We start from the raw sequence: 17,411 nt of genomic DNA on the forward strand, positions 1-17,411 counted from the left end.
TTTCCAATGTCTCAACTCAGTCATCCAATAAAGAAGATACCTGTAAAAATGGGAATATGTATGTGTAAGGTGAAGGGTCTGGAGCAAGGGTTTTTAGAGGAGCAGCTGTGGGAGCTGAGGTTGTTCAGCCTGGAGAAAAGGAGGCCCATGGAGACTTTATTGTTCTCTACCATTGCCTGAAAACAGGTGATGGTACAAGAGGGAATGGCCTTGAGTTGTGCCTGGTGAGGTTTAGGTTGGATATTAGGAAAAGCTTCTTCATCAAAAGGGTTGACAAGCACTGGAACAGGCTGTCCTGGGAAGGGGTTGTGCTGGAGCCACTGGAGGCATTTAAAAACTGTGTAGGTGTGGCTTTTGGTGATGTGGTTTAGTGGTGGAATTGACAGTGTTTGGTTGGATTGATCTTAAAGGTCTTTTCTAACCAAAATAGTTCTGTGAAGGTCTTGGATCCAAGGATTGGGAATGGTGGATAATTCAGGAACTTCATTGTCATTGGCCAAAGTTAGTTTCTCTGCTTTAGATTCTTTCTTACTACCTGTGCCTTGAGGAAACAAAACTTCCTGGTGTGAGAAATTATCATTCTATTTCCAGACTGTGATGTCCAGCTCTAGTTATTTCAGATCTGAACTTTGGTCCTACCCAGGCATATTGAACCTTCCTGTTGCTGCTGCCCTTTTTTCCTAACCAATATGAGATTTTTTGGAAGCTCTTTGTTACATTTCCTCACTAGATTACAGAAACAAGTTGTGTATATTATATAACCTATATATAGGTTATATAATTTCTATATATATAGTATATAGAAATTGTATAATATAAATGTAGACTAATTTATGTTTGTGGGAACATCTCACCCAGTCTTGCACTCAAACCAGGGTCAGCTTTGAGTTAAGGCAGGATTATCAGGGTTGGATCCTTGCATTTAGGACCCTTATTTAGGTCATGCCAAGGCTTTCCTTGGATTTTTATAAGAGCAGAAGGAAAGAAAAAAGTATTTGCTGTAAGGATCAGGGAATATGAATTGACAAATGGAAACACAAAATGTGTATGATTTTCAGAATCAGGTGCTGAACACATCATAGGCAGCTAAAGAGAGGCTCCTTTACTCAGAGTCACCCAGGAAATCACTGGTGGGTGTAAAGAATAGACCTGCAAGTCCTCTGACTCCCACTGTGTTAACCTCACATCTGGCAAATTCTATTGCACTGCGTCTCCCATTGAATTTTCTCATTTCTGCAGTCTCTTGTGCCAAAAGTATTTTCATGAACTTATGCACTTTTCTTTCAGTTGTTAGGGTTTGTTGTGGGTTGTTTTTTTTTTGTTCCCTGAAGCTAAAAGTTGCATCCCTATTGTGCAGAAAATAGCAAACAGATTTGTTCTTCTCAAATGTGTTGGGTCTTTAAATGGAAACTGGGAGGAGAAGGAGGGGACAGCCTGCAGCCCTGTCACATTCTTTCCATTGATACACATGGACACCAGGAAAAAGCCTGATTCTGATCCCCTAAAACAATAGCTATGGAAATCTTTTCTCTTTGTTTCGTTTTTCTTCTGTCCATCTCAATGTGAGCATGGCAGCAAAAAGCTCTACAGGGCCTGGTGTAAGACTTGTTAGTAAGTGGAAAAAGAGAGAGCTCTTTTTCAAGAGGTTCAAATACCACTGCACTGGCCAATAAAAACAACAACAAGAGGGTTTTATCTCAGTGTGAGCTGAACCCAACAGCTAAAGGATGATCTGTTCAGGGCACAGCTGTGTTCATGCTTACCCAAACACGGCCATGGAGGAGCACTGTGTTTGGCTGGAGGCAGCACACGGAATTTCCAGGTAAGCAGGTAGGAAATTCCTCATCTTCCTGCCACAAGGGTGTGAGATGGACATTCCCATGGAGGTGTGATTGTGTAGACACACCTCAGCCAACTGGCTCAGGCCTCAGTGACCACTGTCTTCCAGTCCTCTTCTTGTCACCATTTTCCTCAATAGCCATGAAGAAAGGGAATGCGATGAGATCTGGTGCAGCCAGATCCTGAATTATCCACCATTCCCAAGCCCTTGGATCCAAGCCCTTCATAGAACCACAGAACCATTTTGGTTGGAAAAGACCTTTAAGGTCAGTCCAAGGCAAAGGGCGCAACCAGTGCCAGCATGGTTTGTCCTGGAATGGGAGAGGGCAAAATGCACGGGCTGGAGCTCCAGCCAGTCACACAGACAGAGTCACACAGACAGAGGCCAGCCAGCATCCAGAGGCTTGAATTTAGCATTTATTTTCCTTATTAATTAAACAAAACCAAAAACTTTAACTTGTTTTAACCATTGGGATAAGCACCAGTACAGAGCACGCAGCAATATTGACGAAGCTTTCAGCTCTCAGATGAAATGTGCCAGAGTTTTTAATAACAAATGAAGAAAACTAATTATCCTTACGGTAGAACTAGTGTTCCAAGCCCTCTTTTTAAATTTGCCTCAATCTTTCAAATTTACCTTTTGAAACAATAATGCCCATTCTTGGCCGTTGCTCTGAAATATTAATTAAGGAAAAAAACAGGCAACACAAAAAGCTACACCAAAAAACTCCCAAACCTTTACCAAAAGTGACTAATTTAATCCCCTTTATATGTTAATTACACAAAAGCTTTTAAGAGTTCATAGTGAAAAATTTGGCACAAGAATGAGGGTCAAAACCAGCAGTTCAGTCCTGCCCTGTGTCTCAAGTATTGATGAGATGTATGAAACAAGACCTCTCCAAGCTGGAGGACATTTAGTTAATGACTTTAACAGCTACGAATGCCAGAATTTTAACAGTCAAGTTGGTCAAGTAATTCTGCACGAGGGTAACAGGAAATCACTTTCCATTTTCTTTAATTTATCTTCATTTTTCAGACAGCCTGAACTTAAAAATGGTCTGAATTCTGAAGAGGTTCCAAATCCAACACTCTTTCTCTCCTCAACCATCCTGCAATACAAAGCACCTGAATGTTAAAACAATATTGTTGGCCTCTCTCAAATTCAATGATCTTAGTGGGTGGGATTTGAATTTTTGAATGGTTGTAATCAGAGGAAAGTTTGAACCAATCATAGTTTTGAGACACCTTGGGTGATACCTTGATGTCCTAGGAATTGTGATCCTCAAGTTTTATAGATGTATTGTTATTGCAGTCTGAGAATGTGCAAATTCCAGTGAATTTACCTGCTCTGATTCGTTTTGGGGGTTTTCCTTCTTTTAATAACAGTAAGCCCAGCACAATTTCCCTTGAATCCCCTTCCTAGAACAATTCTTTTAGCAAAGCACTGGGTAATATTTCAGGCTCAGTCACACTTATTGTGCTGGTAGGGAAAAGCGCAGGTGAGGATCACCCCCACGGTGAGGAGAGCCTGCACTGGGATCTGAGCATTCCTTCAGGATCAATCTCCCTCCTAGCCAGGCTGGGGCAGCAGGGGAATCCAGCTGGGAGTCGGGGTTCATCTAGGATTTAATGGAAAGGTTATCCCTGTTAATAAACCAGGATTCCATGGAGGATGATGGAGCTTTCCTGTCCAGACCAGGTAGTGTATCAGTTTGCATGGATTTCACCCATCTTCACTTTTCAATTTCATGAGTAAACAAACCCACAAAAGACACACTTGCTAAGCAAGTTCATGGATTCCCAGCACTTCTTTCATCATCAGAACAACCAGGGGAAAAACACTATATAAAAAGCATTGAATTACATTTGTGACCTTGTCCTATGCCTATGCTTCAAAATTAGGTGTTTTTCATTTTTTTTTTTGACCAACACTGTAGGAATAATTTGAAACATAAAGGGAGTATCATTTTACAACATTCCAAAACAATATTTCATCTGGAAAATGAATGGTACCCATAGATGCTGGAGTAAAGACAGGCAACCCAGCAAGGAAAGTGCTCCTCATTTCCTATCCCAGACAGCTGAAACAAAACAGATGTCACACACACACAGAAAAAAAGGGGAAAAAATTAATCAAAATCTAAAACATGTCACCAAAGAAAGAATTCGGGCAACAGCAATACAGGTCACACACTCATGTGAACTCCTTGTTAGACACTCATGTTCTTCTACCTCCTGCAAAGATATGATGAAGGAAAAGGAGATAGGCAAATTGTACCAGAAGCATGGGAATTTTCTTAAATACTGGGAGAACTCCAATAAATACAGAATTGCCTTTAGGCAGTTAATTGTTGTTCCTAAAACAAATCTGGTGGTGCTGCTGCTTTCAACTCCTTGCAATTTCTAGATGTGCATTATTTATGCTGCTCTAATCAGATCTTATATTAGCATCATTTAGACAAAGAGAGGGATGCAGGTTATTTAAAGAGAGAGGGATGAATGCTGAAGAGACAGAACTCAACTGTTTGGAAAGGTCTACTTTGCAATATCTTAACATTTAGGCAGGATAATTAGAAAAAGAGTAGCCTGGGGAGGTAAAAACAATTCTGAACAATCTCATGTAGCGTTGAAAAGGAAATTGAAAAAGCAAAAATATTGCTACTGAACTACAAGTACATGTATTCTTTTAGGTTCTGAATATAATTCCATCAATAATATCATATATTAATTAATTAGCATTAATACTGAAATTAGGACAAAGGGAACCTTAGCTAAGATTGTGTTTCTCTGTTTTAAACATTGCATATATACTACTAAAAAAACATGGTGTCTTCAAAAGGCCTAAAGTACCTGAGGGATCTTAGAAAACATGATGAAACCCTGTTCCTCTCCATTTCTTGGTAGAAATAATAAAACTAATGACCAGAAGAGCTGTGGATGGTGCAGGGCTACTCTGATTGTTCCCTCTCCTCAAAGTAGAACCAAGTATGCTAACTCCTTTTAAAACCTCCACAATTTCACTGTAGAAATAAATGGTAAAAGCAAAATTATTATAAGCAATAGCTGCAGTGGTTTTGTCGAAATAAGCCTAAAATTAGGATCTTTTAAAGTGAAGTCAGAAATTATTCTGCATGGGAAGATACCTCCCCTTGTGTTCTACCCCCTTCAAATTCCCAAGATGCAAAGTAAACTACTGAAGTGAAGGATGTACCAGAGGAAATAACCAAAAGAACAACATGTGTGGCTGTTTTATCGAGTCTTTCTCACTGTGTTGATGGTTCCAAGAATTAAAAATGTGAAAAAACTCCCACCAACTCTTGTGAGAAAGGCTCCAAGTGTTAAACATTTATATGTATTATATATTATAATATAGAAGTTTATGACATACAGTTTGACACATATTCTGAGAATTTTTCTTGACTCTGGATTATTTTAGCAATGTTTTAACATTTATACTTCGAGATTTTCCCATAAAGCATAAGTGGAAGAATCAGGACTTTCTCCTCTATGTTTGCACTTTTTACTAGTGAAAGCTGCATGTCTAAAGCAATCACATAATGCTGGCAACCAGGTCTTTGGGGAAAAAACTGACATCATTTAGCAAGAAGTGTTAACATGGCCCACATAATCCCCATAATTTGCTATGAGAATGAAATTTTTAATGTTTTTAAAAGGTTTTAATGTGCACATTTTTTTTAATACCAGCCAGTCCAGGTCTAGGTCTGTGAATGATGATGCCACATTTTGTTAAACTCCTGAGCATGAAAGCCCAGATCAAGCTGACGTTGAAGGCAACAGCATCCCACAGGAGTTTCCATCAAAGATGGATTGTGCTTTATGAGGGCCATGCAACTGGCTCAAATCTCCAGCAAGAAATTGCCAGTAAGTTAAGAACAGATGTACCTAATTTGGTTCTTATGGGCAAAAAAATCCTGGCCATTAAATTAACTAATGAGGTATTGCATATGTGCAGGTTGTAGCTGTTCGTCCTACAGTTCTTATGTTTTTAGCAACAGACTTTTATGAAGGTTTCTTGTTATCTCTGGAGGTGATATCACCCAAATTTCCCATTTGCCACAGCTGTTTCTGAAAAAATGGTAGCAAGGAAAGAGTACTACATAGGCTTAACACAATTTTACTTTTTATTTTATTCTCTTGTGAAAATATCTATCTATTTAGCTAGCTCTTAAAGTGCTTTGCAACCCCATCATCCTCAGAAGCAACTATTTTAGGGCCTGCATTTTATTATGTCCTGCTTAATGGATGGGTTTCTGTCACTTCCACAACTGTCAGTCTCAGTGCAGGCTTGCCTTTACTACAGTGATTAAAGTGAAGAAAAACCCCTCTGTGTTTGTATGTGCAAGCTTGTACTGTAACCATTGAAAGCTGAACGAAGCCACCAGAATCCTGGGAAAAACAGCTATAAAGAACTCTCAGTAATGGTATTTCTGAATATGTTTGATAATTATTTGTCAATATTATTTTCTCGGTGTTCCTTCTATTGCTGTGATTTCACTCAGATTCGTAATCAAGGATTTAGCTGCCTGTTCTGAAGGAGAACTCTTATCATTTGATTGTGCATAAGAAAAACTTGTTAAAACCACTTATATTTGTCTTTAAAGGTGAAGTTTAGCATCATTATAATTACACAGGTGAACTCTTTACAAACTGACAAATCAGAAGCAAAGAGAACATTCTGGTAAGTGGAATTTCTTCTTTGTTCATGCATTAAGGCTGAACAAAAAAGTTGTGCTGGGTGCATCATATTGTGGATGCAAAGGGTGTTATGGTTGCTCCCAAAACACTACCAATTCATCCTATATGGAATATAGTAACAAATTTTTTTTTTATTATATACACACAATTGGATTGAAAGCTAGTGATTATGTATTTCAAAACATGGTTACTAGAGTTTTAACTGGAAAATGTTGTGTGTCATGATTTAGCTCACAGGGAAAGGATCAGAATACTTCTAATTTTCCAATCACTTTCCTGCTATGGAGTTAGAGCCTCTAATCTGTTATTGCTAGCTTGGCAGAGAGTAAAATTGACCATTTCAGTCCAGTGCCCAGGGCAAAGCTATTTAGTACTGTGTCCTGATACTAGCTGATTGCCTTAATGAAGAATCAAGGACTGATTTGGTGGAATTATAAATCCTGTCTTCTCTACTTCTAGAGCCAGTCCTTTTACAGAATATTTAGGCACATGGCTATAGCGCCTTGTGAAAAAATAGGAACTAGCAAATCAGGTTCTTCCTGGGAGAAATTGAAAGGGACATTTGCATTCTAATTGTAGAGCAATTTTCTGCCATAAGTTTGAAATCAACTAAAAATGTTAATTTTATTGGTTCATTTTCAAAGGAAAAACATGTTGTTTCTGCATTTTGTTTTGATTTTACAATGCATAGTGACAAACCCCCAGAACACAGAACAGAAGTGGTAGGTGTTGCTCATCCCTTCATAATAAAATGCCATTTTCTTTTGGTTTAAACTTCTCCCTAAACTGCAAAACTAGAATGAAATGAACATGTTTTTGGAAAAAAAAAAAAAGTGATCATGTACTCAAAGCAATTTTTTTTTTCATCATAACTAAGGTATTTTATTTTTAATGCAGTAGACTTCTAATCCTGGATATGTAGGACTTCCATTCCCAGGATTGCCAGCACAAACAAAAGAAGAAAGTAGTGAGAGAAGCCAACATATGAAGAGCAGCCTTTTAAATGCTGGGGATCTGCAAAGGCCTGCTGTGTTGCATTATATTTGTGTATTTCAAACTGCAGCATGCAGATGTATGCACATGAATAATTTTGAGCAGAAGAGCTTTAATCCCCTTGTAGAGAATAGAGTCAGTGAAATGTGTGAAGTTACGACATGTATTCATAGTTTGGTGACTGAAGCTTAAGATCAAGTTCTGGGCCACTGACTTTGTTTTCAAGTATCTTGAGTTTTTAGCATATGTGCATGAAAGAATAACCCTTCTGGGTTCATGCTCTTGCCGTTGTCTTCCACATGCCTCTGGGAAATCTGATTTTTTATACTCTGGATTACTTTAATATTAGAGAGTAAGGTATGAATTATTATTTCTGAACTCCATGGATTTTTCTACTCCAATTATAAGATTGATAGTCTCTGTGATGATAGTGTGCAGGCTTGAAATGAAAGATAGAGTGAGAGGGTACACAGCTCAGGAGTAGCTGATTTCAACCCTCAATGCATTCACTAAATAATTCAGTATCACTAATGGAAATATGATCTGAGCACAGCAGTCGGGACGCAGGGCACTCCCTTGCCAGGGCTTGGCAGCTCAATAGCTGGGGAACAACAGTGGAGCAAAAGGTGAAAAAACCTTTAAACTGTTGTGTGGCTCTCCTCTCTGCTTTCCTGGAATCGTGTTACATTTTCCTGGTGCTGCTGTCGCTGATGGCTGGGGAGAGCAGGGAAAGAAATTGATATTTACAGTGGAGCTGAAGCAAGCAAGGCAAGCTCAGCTCCAGCTGACCTCCTAACCTGCTCAGCAGAGGGACCAAAAACAGGGAAGCTCTTCTTGAGAGAAAATTGCATAAAGCCTTGTCCTCTGACTTGCTCTCTGAACTTCAGAGTCAGAATTATTAAGGCCATCTTTGGAAAAAATGTGCAAACTGCTGTTAGAAGTTCCAACTGTCTCCTTCAGGTGGGCTGTGAAATGATTACCGAAGAGTAATGAAAAGCCCCAGCTCCAAAGAGAAAATTTGGTGTTTATGCTTTTTTCAAAGGGAAAACCACACATAATTAAAGGGAGCTTATTATGGGGTGCTTTCTGTATTTTGGCAAAAACTGTTTCTAAAGTTAGGAGCTTCTTTCCTCAAAATTGTCATAAACTTTTACTGATTGAATTGAGATTCTAATGAGGATCTAATACTTTTGGATTGCTTATGAGACCATTTGCCTATGGCATCAATCAAAGGTCCTTTTACAGCTTGTTTTGGCCCTAACCTTCAGTTTTCCTTTTTAAGAGATATTTCAGCTCTGTCTCACTCATTAGGTTGTACATTTTTGCTTCAGGTAGCAAAGAGGATACGTGGAAACAGAAACTGGACTTCTACAGCTGCCAGTCCATTCCTCACCACTGTTTTTTGAGTGGAACCAGCAGCTGTAAACCAATGTTAAGGATTTTAAAGATAAGTATCCCTGACAATCTTGGTATGCAAAGTCTCTTTTCTCAGTTACCTTTGTGTTCTGAGTAGAAAAGTAACAGTTGAAAAGTATTTTTTCAGTAGGGATTTTCCTATATGTCACAAGAAATGCTGACTAGTCTACAATTCCAGAGATCATGCAGCAATTATATCATTGTCTGAGAAAAAAACCTCAGGATAGACAAAACAGCAGAGATTTAGAGATAAGCTTCTCCAACCTTAATATCCTTTTATTAAAGAAAACATCCCTGTGAAAGTAAATGGTCATAGCTTATTTTCCATCCATCCCTTTTCTCCATGCTGTACTGCTGTTTTCCATTGGGAACCAGTGCCACAGGCATCTTTGAGGTTGTGAATAACATAGTTGGTGACCTTTTTCTGGGCAAAAGAACTTACATTTGTCCTCTCAAGACTGCTGTATTCACTGTCTCATCATCCTCTCTGTCTTAACAGGTTCTATCTCAATGGCAAAAGTTCAGTCAAGAAATTCAAGTGTTATGCTCCATTAATATCAAATGTATCCAACGGAGTGAGCAATTTGGGGCAAAGAATATTTTTCCTGTATTTGTACAGTGCTTGTTGCAATGGAAACCTCAGTTAAGACTCAAGGTGCCATTGAAACAAATAATATGAACATTAAAAAAACCTTTTTTTTTTTGGCAATCAAAAAGTGAGATACTTCCTTTTTCAGTCATGGGTGCTTCAAACAATGATCTGTCCCCTGAGAAACTCTGGTAACTTTGCTAGCAGTTTTATTTTGGAGATTCTGAGTCAAATAACACACAAAACTAGTTTCTGTGCATGTAAACTCAGGAGCCATGGAAAACTAGGTATGGAGAAAATCTGGGGGCAAATTTGGTCGAAGATTAACGCTTGACATTGCTTCCAAATTTAGAGGCCAAATGAGGCCTCTAACATCATGCACATCTCTATGAAAAGCAGTTGCTTTCTGCAAAGTTTTCAGTGTTTTATGAAAATGCTAAGCTTGCAGTGTTTTGGCTAACACTCAGATTTCAGTGAAATCTCTTGGCCCATTCTGATGCAATCTGTTTTGGTTACAATCAAGGTGAACTTAGAGCCATTGTTCTCTTGCCTACTTTGTAACTCAGAAAGAATTGATCATCTGAAACGTGCTACGGTGGTTCTATGGAGAATTTCTTGGGTCTGCAAAGTGTCAGCCACTTCCAGGTGTTTTTTGATGGAAAGTTTCTTTCTCGAGGTGCTTGTTGTGCTTAGCACCGTGCTGCCAGGATTTCACTGAGAAGAGCTCAGGAAGGTGCAAGCTGGCTAGCAGGCATTCATTCAGCCTTGTCTGCTCTGAAACACAAATGCCATTGAGTGCTCCTTTCCACTCATCCAGCTGCTGGGAAGGATATTCTCTCCACCTCAAGCCACCACTTTACACTGCAAATCAAAATTGTTGTTTTAAATTACATCACTGTCATTAAACCTGCTGGTGGTGCAAATCCCAAACAGCCCTGCCAGGACTGAGCACATAACTGTGTGATGAAAAGAAGATGTCAAGGTGTGGATGGAAAGGGTTAGTTTACTTTACTAAGAAGGAGTCCAGGTGAGTGCAATTGCCCGCTCTGGGACTGGCTGCACAGTGCTTTTCATTGTCACAGATGGTAGGTGTTAGATGATGCAATGTGTACGGTGCCAGACAAATTACTTTTTTAGCTCATTCCTCTGGAAACAGGAGGGGAATCTGAACTGGATTTCTGTGCAAACCTGGAGCAGGAGCTGCAAGCTGCAAACCCAGCTGAGACCTCAGCAGTGAATGGGCCCAGTCTTTCAAGTGAAGGCAGACACTTGCTCTGGGGAGAGGGAATTACACAGAAATTGCCTGGAGTTTGGAACAAGTCCATGTAGTTTTAAATTAAGCTGCGAGTTGGGGAACACTCTTATTCAGTGGATGTAATGAACCTAAAAGTTGGAAAAGCCTGCTCCTAAATGAAAGCCCTGATACAACTCCAGCAACCGCTGCGACCCAAAGTGTTGAAATGGCAAAAGTTGTTCTCATCGCGCTTTTAGGCCAAGCTGAAATTAAAAGCTGGGGGGGGGGGGGGGGGGGGGGGGTCGGCTGTGGGTTTTCAATAATTTATTTATTTATTTTCTTTCTTTTTTATTTATTTATTTTCTATTTACTTATTTATTTCCCGAGCAGTACTCCCAACCTATCACTCCCGTGGTCAAAATGGCGAGTTAAAAGCTGGGGGTGAGGGGGCTGGCAGAGAGAAGGGGTCGGCTGTGGGTTTTCAATTATTTATTTATTTGTTTGTTTTCCTTCTTTATATTTATTTATTTTCTATTTGTTTGTTTCCCGAGCAGTATTTCCAGCCTATCACCCCCGGGGTCAAAATGGCAAGCTGGAAGCCAGCGAGGCCGAAGTCAGAGCTCTCCAAACTCTGACAGCCAAAGGCGACAGAGGGGCTAAAAACTGCGGCGGACCTCGGTACCCTGCAAAAGCAGCCATATCCCCGCACCGGCCAGGCTGTAGGGAGGGGTGCCTCTCCCTCTCCCTGGGTGATGAAGAGGAGGGCAAGCTGCTTGGGCTAACAGGGAACCCTGGGGCGAGCCCGGTGCGCTGCTCGCGGGGGAGCTGCGGCGCAGAGGAGCGGGTCGGAACAGGGAAAAGACGAACGGAGCTGAGCGGAGAGGAGCGGTTCGGTCCCGCCCCCGCTCCCTCCCATCCCGGCCCAGCCCCGGGCGGGGCGCGGCTGCCCCGCGGCTGACCCGCCCGGCGGGCGCGGCCCCTGCGCATCACACGAGGGGGCAGCGCGGCCGCTCGCTCGCTCTGCCCCGCGCCCGCCCGCCCGCCTTCCCTCCTCTCGCCGCCTCGCCGCAGCCCGGGCTCCGCCGAGTCGAGGCGCGGATCAGGTTCCCTGCCTGCAGTATAAAAACCTCGGCAGAAAGCTCCGGCAGGAGAGAGCGAGCGGCGCCGGGCGTGAGGAGCGCAGGCACGCGCGGCGGCAGAAGCGGCCGCTGCTCACCGGGAACGGTCGCGGCTCGCCCCTTTCCGTTGCGGGAGAAGCGCTTTCTGCCGCCGCAAGTAAGTCCGAGGCGGCGGCGGGGACTCCCGGGGAATGCCCGAGGGATGGAGCCTCCAGCGCTTGTTCCCCCGGGACAGGGTGGGGAGCGCTTCCCTCGTCCCTGCCGCGGCTCCGGGACACTCCGGGTGCGCCTGAGGGGACACCTGGCCGTGGTGGTGCGTGAGGTGTGGGAGTGCCCGGGAGCAGGGACGGGATCTGTGCTGGGCAGGCAGCGCTGCCGCCGTGCTTCGGTCCCGGGGAGGGTTTAAATGCCAGCGCAGGGTGAAGGGACAGCGGTGGCCGTGGGTGACAAAGCGGGGAAGGGTGGCAGGGGTGCTCGGGCAGGTCCATTTCGAGAGCACAAAAGGGCGGCGGAGCGCAAACCCCCGGCGGGTCCCAGGTACCCTGTGCCAGGAACGTCCCGGCTGCAACTCGGGAGTTTAAATTGTACCTTCGGCTGATATTTTCCTTGGGACTTTGCCTTCTTATCCCTGATTTACTCCTCGCGATACAACTAAATCTAGCAAGTGGTCATAGATCTATCTGAAACTGCCGTCGTTAGTTTGTGTCTTCTCCTTCCTCGGGAGGGATAGGCTAGGGGAAAATCTGAGTTAACAATGGTGGAAACACAGTTTCCTCTTTGTTGAACGTATAAGTTATTCTGCAAGTGTTTCATGCTCTGCAGCCCCGGTGCCTCTAACTCCTTACCCTCTTTTCTTCTCTCCTTGTTAAAAGTACAACTTTTCATAGGGGAGAGGTAGTGGGAGCTTATCTGCTTATCTTCATTCTGTGTGAGCTTATCTGCTCCTTTTGCCTCTTCCACTTGGCTGTGGCACCTCTCCTCCAGTGGCTTTGCCTTGGTGGGGAATGGCCACTGCGCTTTAACCTGGTGGCACCCTCGGGAGCTGGCTCCTGGGATGCGCACCTGAGAGACTGCCTGGCTCTTTGGAGCTTTAGGGAAATGTTTGTGACAGGAGTTAAATCTTCCTCTGCCTCATAACCCTATGGAAAGAGGTGTTTTAAGTGGATCCTGCTTGCTTGCAGTGACTTGTATTACAGCTGGGGAATATTTTACCTGTGGCTCATCAGCTCTTGAGTTGATGTCCTTTCCTTGTTTTCCCTCTGGGCTCTGATTTTTTTTGAGCTTTTAGCGAAGCTCAACTTTCTGAACAAGAAATAAACGATGTGTGTAACTGACTGTATTAGGGAGAGGAGGGAAGGGATGGACAGAGAGAAAGAGAGAAGGAAAGTAAAAGTTGTTACAAAGAAATACCTGGGGTTTTATGTGTTCTGAGCAGTGTTCTTGAGCTGATTACAAAACAAAGTTAATGCTTCTGTGTGTTTATTTTACTTTGTTTCGGTTTCCTCCCTGAAAAAGAATAAGAATTGAAAAAAAAAATCTAAACTTTTGATAATGAGAAATAGTTTGAAGGGAAAAAGGAGCCTGTGTATTTGTGACAAAATTTGTTAATTTGCTGTAGGAAAGAAAATTTGGAAGTGCATGGAGAGGGTACCTCATCAAACTGAAAAAAAAGAAACCAAACCCCGATAACTGACCCCAAAAAGTAGCAAAGCCAATTCCTGCTGCATAATTTAGCAACTTTAGCTAAAGAGAAGGAAAGTGGAGATTTATTAAACTCCCGTCTCCAGGCTCAGCTAAACTCTTCAGTGATTTTTTTTATGGATGAAGCTTTAGGTGAAACTGAAGGACAGAAACTCACCAACTTTACTCAGAGTCAGCTCTTGGGTGGGGAAAAAGAGAAGCCAGCAACAAACCTATCTTTTACAAATGGTAAATATTTGTTTATAGTGTAGAAGTGGCCTAAGAAAACCAGGTTTTTTGCAGTTATCCAGATGTCTATCCCCAGTTATTTGAGATGCACTCTGTGGCTGATGCATCCTTGCCAGCAGAAGGTTTGTCTCACTATAGGATTACAAAACATAGTGCTGCTATCCCAGTACCATATGCCTGACACTGGGGACACTTTGGAGGCTTATCTTATTCCTGACACAGCTGTACTGGTGGATGTTTTGTGTAGATTAATCTTTCTGCCACGAATGTGAATATTATTTCTTAGTGAACTTCAGCAGTTGTGGCTTTGGCAAGGTACTTCCTTGACATGTCCTCTGTTTCTTCTTGATCATTCTGGGAATGCTTGTTCCTGACTCCTTAGATAACAATTAAAAATAATTCTTTACAGGAGCTCTGAAAATGCATTCATTTAACTCATACTATTTTTTTTTTTTTTCCTGTGTGTGTGTTTGTGTGTGTTGGGTTTTTTTGTCAAGGAAAATACAATTTATCTAGTGTTATGGTATAACAAGTGTTTTAGTGTAAGACTAGGGCATTAGGGATGGAGCTGGCATGGCTCATTGCTTCTGCTCTGTTCAGGCCCCCTCATTACCTACATTCCCAACTGTGGCGTTTTCTGTGGGAATTGCTCTTTAACAATGTACGCTTTGCCTGGATATTTACAACCTCTCGCTGGTCAGTGTATCAAAAGCATTTTCATTTAGAGGATGCATTTCAGGACTTTAATTGAGGAAATCTCTTTGTTCCAGGGCTCCATAATAAACCATACAAAATGCTGTCTTTGAACGAAGTAGGTCACTGTAACGCGTGCACACACAGAGTGATTCTCATCTGCTTAGGGCGGCCACACTCGCTTGAGCCATATCCCTGGCGAGCCTGTCCCTGATTTATCCTCCTTGGACTGCCTTGTTCACAGGGAGCTTATGCTGAAAATTCACTGCTGGAGGTCATTCTCCATTCTTGGCATCCCTGGCAGCCTTAAGCTTAAACTGCAGCCTCGTTTTCTATCCAATCAATACCACTCTTATGTCACTGAGTTTCCATGGTGCCCCCAATCTTCTGTCTACATATTGATGTCTGACAGCAGGAATAGCATTCTGTGTCGCTATATATACTTACCAAACCTGTCAAAACTATTTAGGGTCTGTCTCACTAATTTATGTCCATATCCTGATATTATTTGTATCTGTTGAGCTTTGACTGATGGAACTTGCTGCACTAAGGAATCGGCCCCAACAATGCACTCCAGGCATGGCTCAAGGGGTGGATGTTTTGAGAAAGGGGAAAAAGACTCTCTTCTAGAGTAGCTGGGGCAGTCTAGAATCCTTTGAGCACAATAGAGTCGTTTTGAAAACATCCAAGTCTCAATGGCTCCAAGTTAATGCTTTGGAAATCATTCTTCATTGTGCTGCTCTGAATGCACAGAGGGTCCTCTCCAGTGGAGCCTGGGGAGGAAAATAGAAAAGTGGGCATTGTCAAGTGCTCAATGTGTGTTTGAGGGGACTTCGGGGAAATTTGAGTTGCTTGTCTGACATCAATTTCTTCAGCAGAAGCACTGTGGAAAAATGGAATTAGAGGAGCCAGCAATGTCTTCTGTAATGTGGATGTTTTTGTTTTACTACAATAACCCACAGAGCAGAGTTGTTGCATAAGAAATGGTGTGGTGGTGTCTCTGTGGACTGACAGAGCAGCAGGGAAACCAGATGAGAAAAGGCACCTCTTCTGTACATCACTAAATTTCAGGGCACTGACTACTTGTTACTTGTGTCAGCAGTATTAGGCACTAAATAAAGACCATATCAATTTTTTTTAAAATTCAAATATGCTTTGCAAACTGTTGATTTTGGATTGAGCAGAAGTGGTCATCAGCTGACGATCTCTTTAATCCCACTGCCTTCAACATGAGTTTGATCCAGCCCATGAAATAAGAGCTGGCAGTCAGTATGGAGTTTGCTTCTTAATATTTTTCTTGTTCTGAGTTGCCAGATAAAGTGATCTTGCGATGCCAAGTTCATCAATACTTTTCAGACTCTCTTCAGGCTCCTACAGTTTTTTCCCTAGTGAAAAATAAGGACCCTGAAGATTTAAAAGGACCTGTTGCAGGTGGTGGTATTAAAGTAGCTCAGTTTGTTTTCAGCAATGGTTCACCCTACCATGGTAGAAAGGGTCAGCAGGACTTCACCTAACTCTTGGCAAATATGTCTCACCTTCTTTTATTCCAAGGACCAGAACCACTGTGCCATTTCAAAATATCTGGCTCTACCTTCTGCAGTGGCACTGTGATGTTTTTCTTATTTTTTAGCTTTTTTATTTGCTTCCTTGTCTATATGTGTGGGAGTGACTTTTGCAAAACTGCAGTCGTCTTGCAGGCTGCTTTTTCATGTCTTTCAGGCTGAAGATTGAGAGAACACAGCTGTGGGCAGTTTGGTGGGAGATGAGAAGGGGGAGTGGGAATGCAATAAAAGAGAGCTGTATTGCTGATAAAGCCTGGGGATTTTCACCCTCACCATCCCTCCACTCCAAAGAGCCTTTCCAGAATGGCACATTCTGGTTTCAATGGGGGTGACCTCTGGAGGTGAGGAGATGAGCTAACTACATCTGAGGCAACATCCAGCTCCACTGCATTGAGAAAAATGTATTAATGTGTTATTTTGGGCCTTAGGAGCACATTGCTTGGCAAGTGCCACTGATTGCATGGCAGCTGCAGCAGAGGGGTAAAGACCTTCAGAGCAGAAGAGGGTTACAGGAGTTGGGTGTTTTCAGATAAAAATAGTCTTTGGAAATAAATAGTGCTTGGGGCTCCTGCACACTGCCATTTAGTAAACTGCAAAGTTTAAAACTGGGACTTTCTCCTTTGAGGCCTGCCAGCACTATTTCAGAGCTCATTAAATGTTTCACAAGAGCATTGTAAAAATCTTCCTTCCTCATTAGTTTCTACATGGTTTCAGCATGGCTTGGACCTTGTAAACATCCTCTATTTAGTTGTGGATGAAACCATCATCAAATGGCTGTGGGGAGGGAAGAGAAAGAGGAGGAATTCTCTAATACCCCAGTCTAAATGCATTCTTTGACACGGTCTACAGGTAGGTAGCTAACCACATAAACGAAACACAATTTTTGCCATCTTCAAGCAATATTTTTGGAGGAATTCCCTATCTGTACAAAAACTCTCAAGAGTAAAACCAGACAGAGCAATTGGGAAGGAAAGCAAAACTGGATGGGCTCTGTTTTCCTTCCAAAAGCCTCATCTGCACACCTGGCTGGTGCTCAGGTGTTTTAGGGAGGCTGGTCCAGCTGAGTGGAGACAGGCGCAGCACTATGAGGGGGAGCTAGGCTGTTTCTTAGGCTGGAGTGCAAAGTCAGTCATCTTCTGAGCTCATTAAGGCACAGAGACAGCTCTGCTGTTGTCTTCGTCATCTGACTTTGCTAATTGCATCTACCTGTTGCCTTTTCTGCCCCTAAGGATTAAAAGGGAATAAAAACCCCAGATAATTTGACTCCATGGGTACGTTGGAATTGACTTCCTTGTGCATTGACACAACCACTGAATATATAT

At 42.3% G+C, this 17,411-nt stretch overlaps 1 protein-coding gene across 1 annotated transcript in view; it reads left to right on the plus strand.

Moving 5' to 3' along the window:
- The first annotated feature begins 11,812 nt into the window (after positions 1–11,812).
- The window catches only part of PTN (pleiotrophin), a 79,008-nt gene continuing 73,409 nt past the window's right edge, over positions 11,813–17,411 (plus strand). Inside the window, exon 1 of the mRNA XM_059473201.1 lies at positions 11,813–12,062. The gene's annotated coding sequence lies outside the window, so the exon portion shown is untranslated. The remainder of the gene's footprint in view (positions 12,063–17,411) is intronic.

The sequence above is a fragment of the Ammospiza nelsoni genome, chromosome 5 (genome assembly GCF_027579445.1).
Source record: "Ammospiza nelsoni isolate bAmmNel1 chromosome 5, bAmmNel1.pri, whole genome shotgun sequence".
In the NCBI taxonomy this organism is placed as follows: Eukaryota; Metazoa; Chordata; class Aves; order Passeriformes; family Passerellidae; genus Ammospiza; species Ammospiza nelsoni.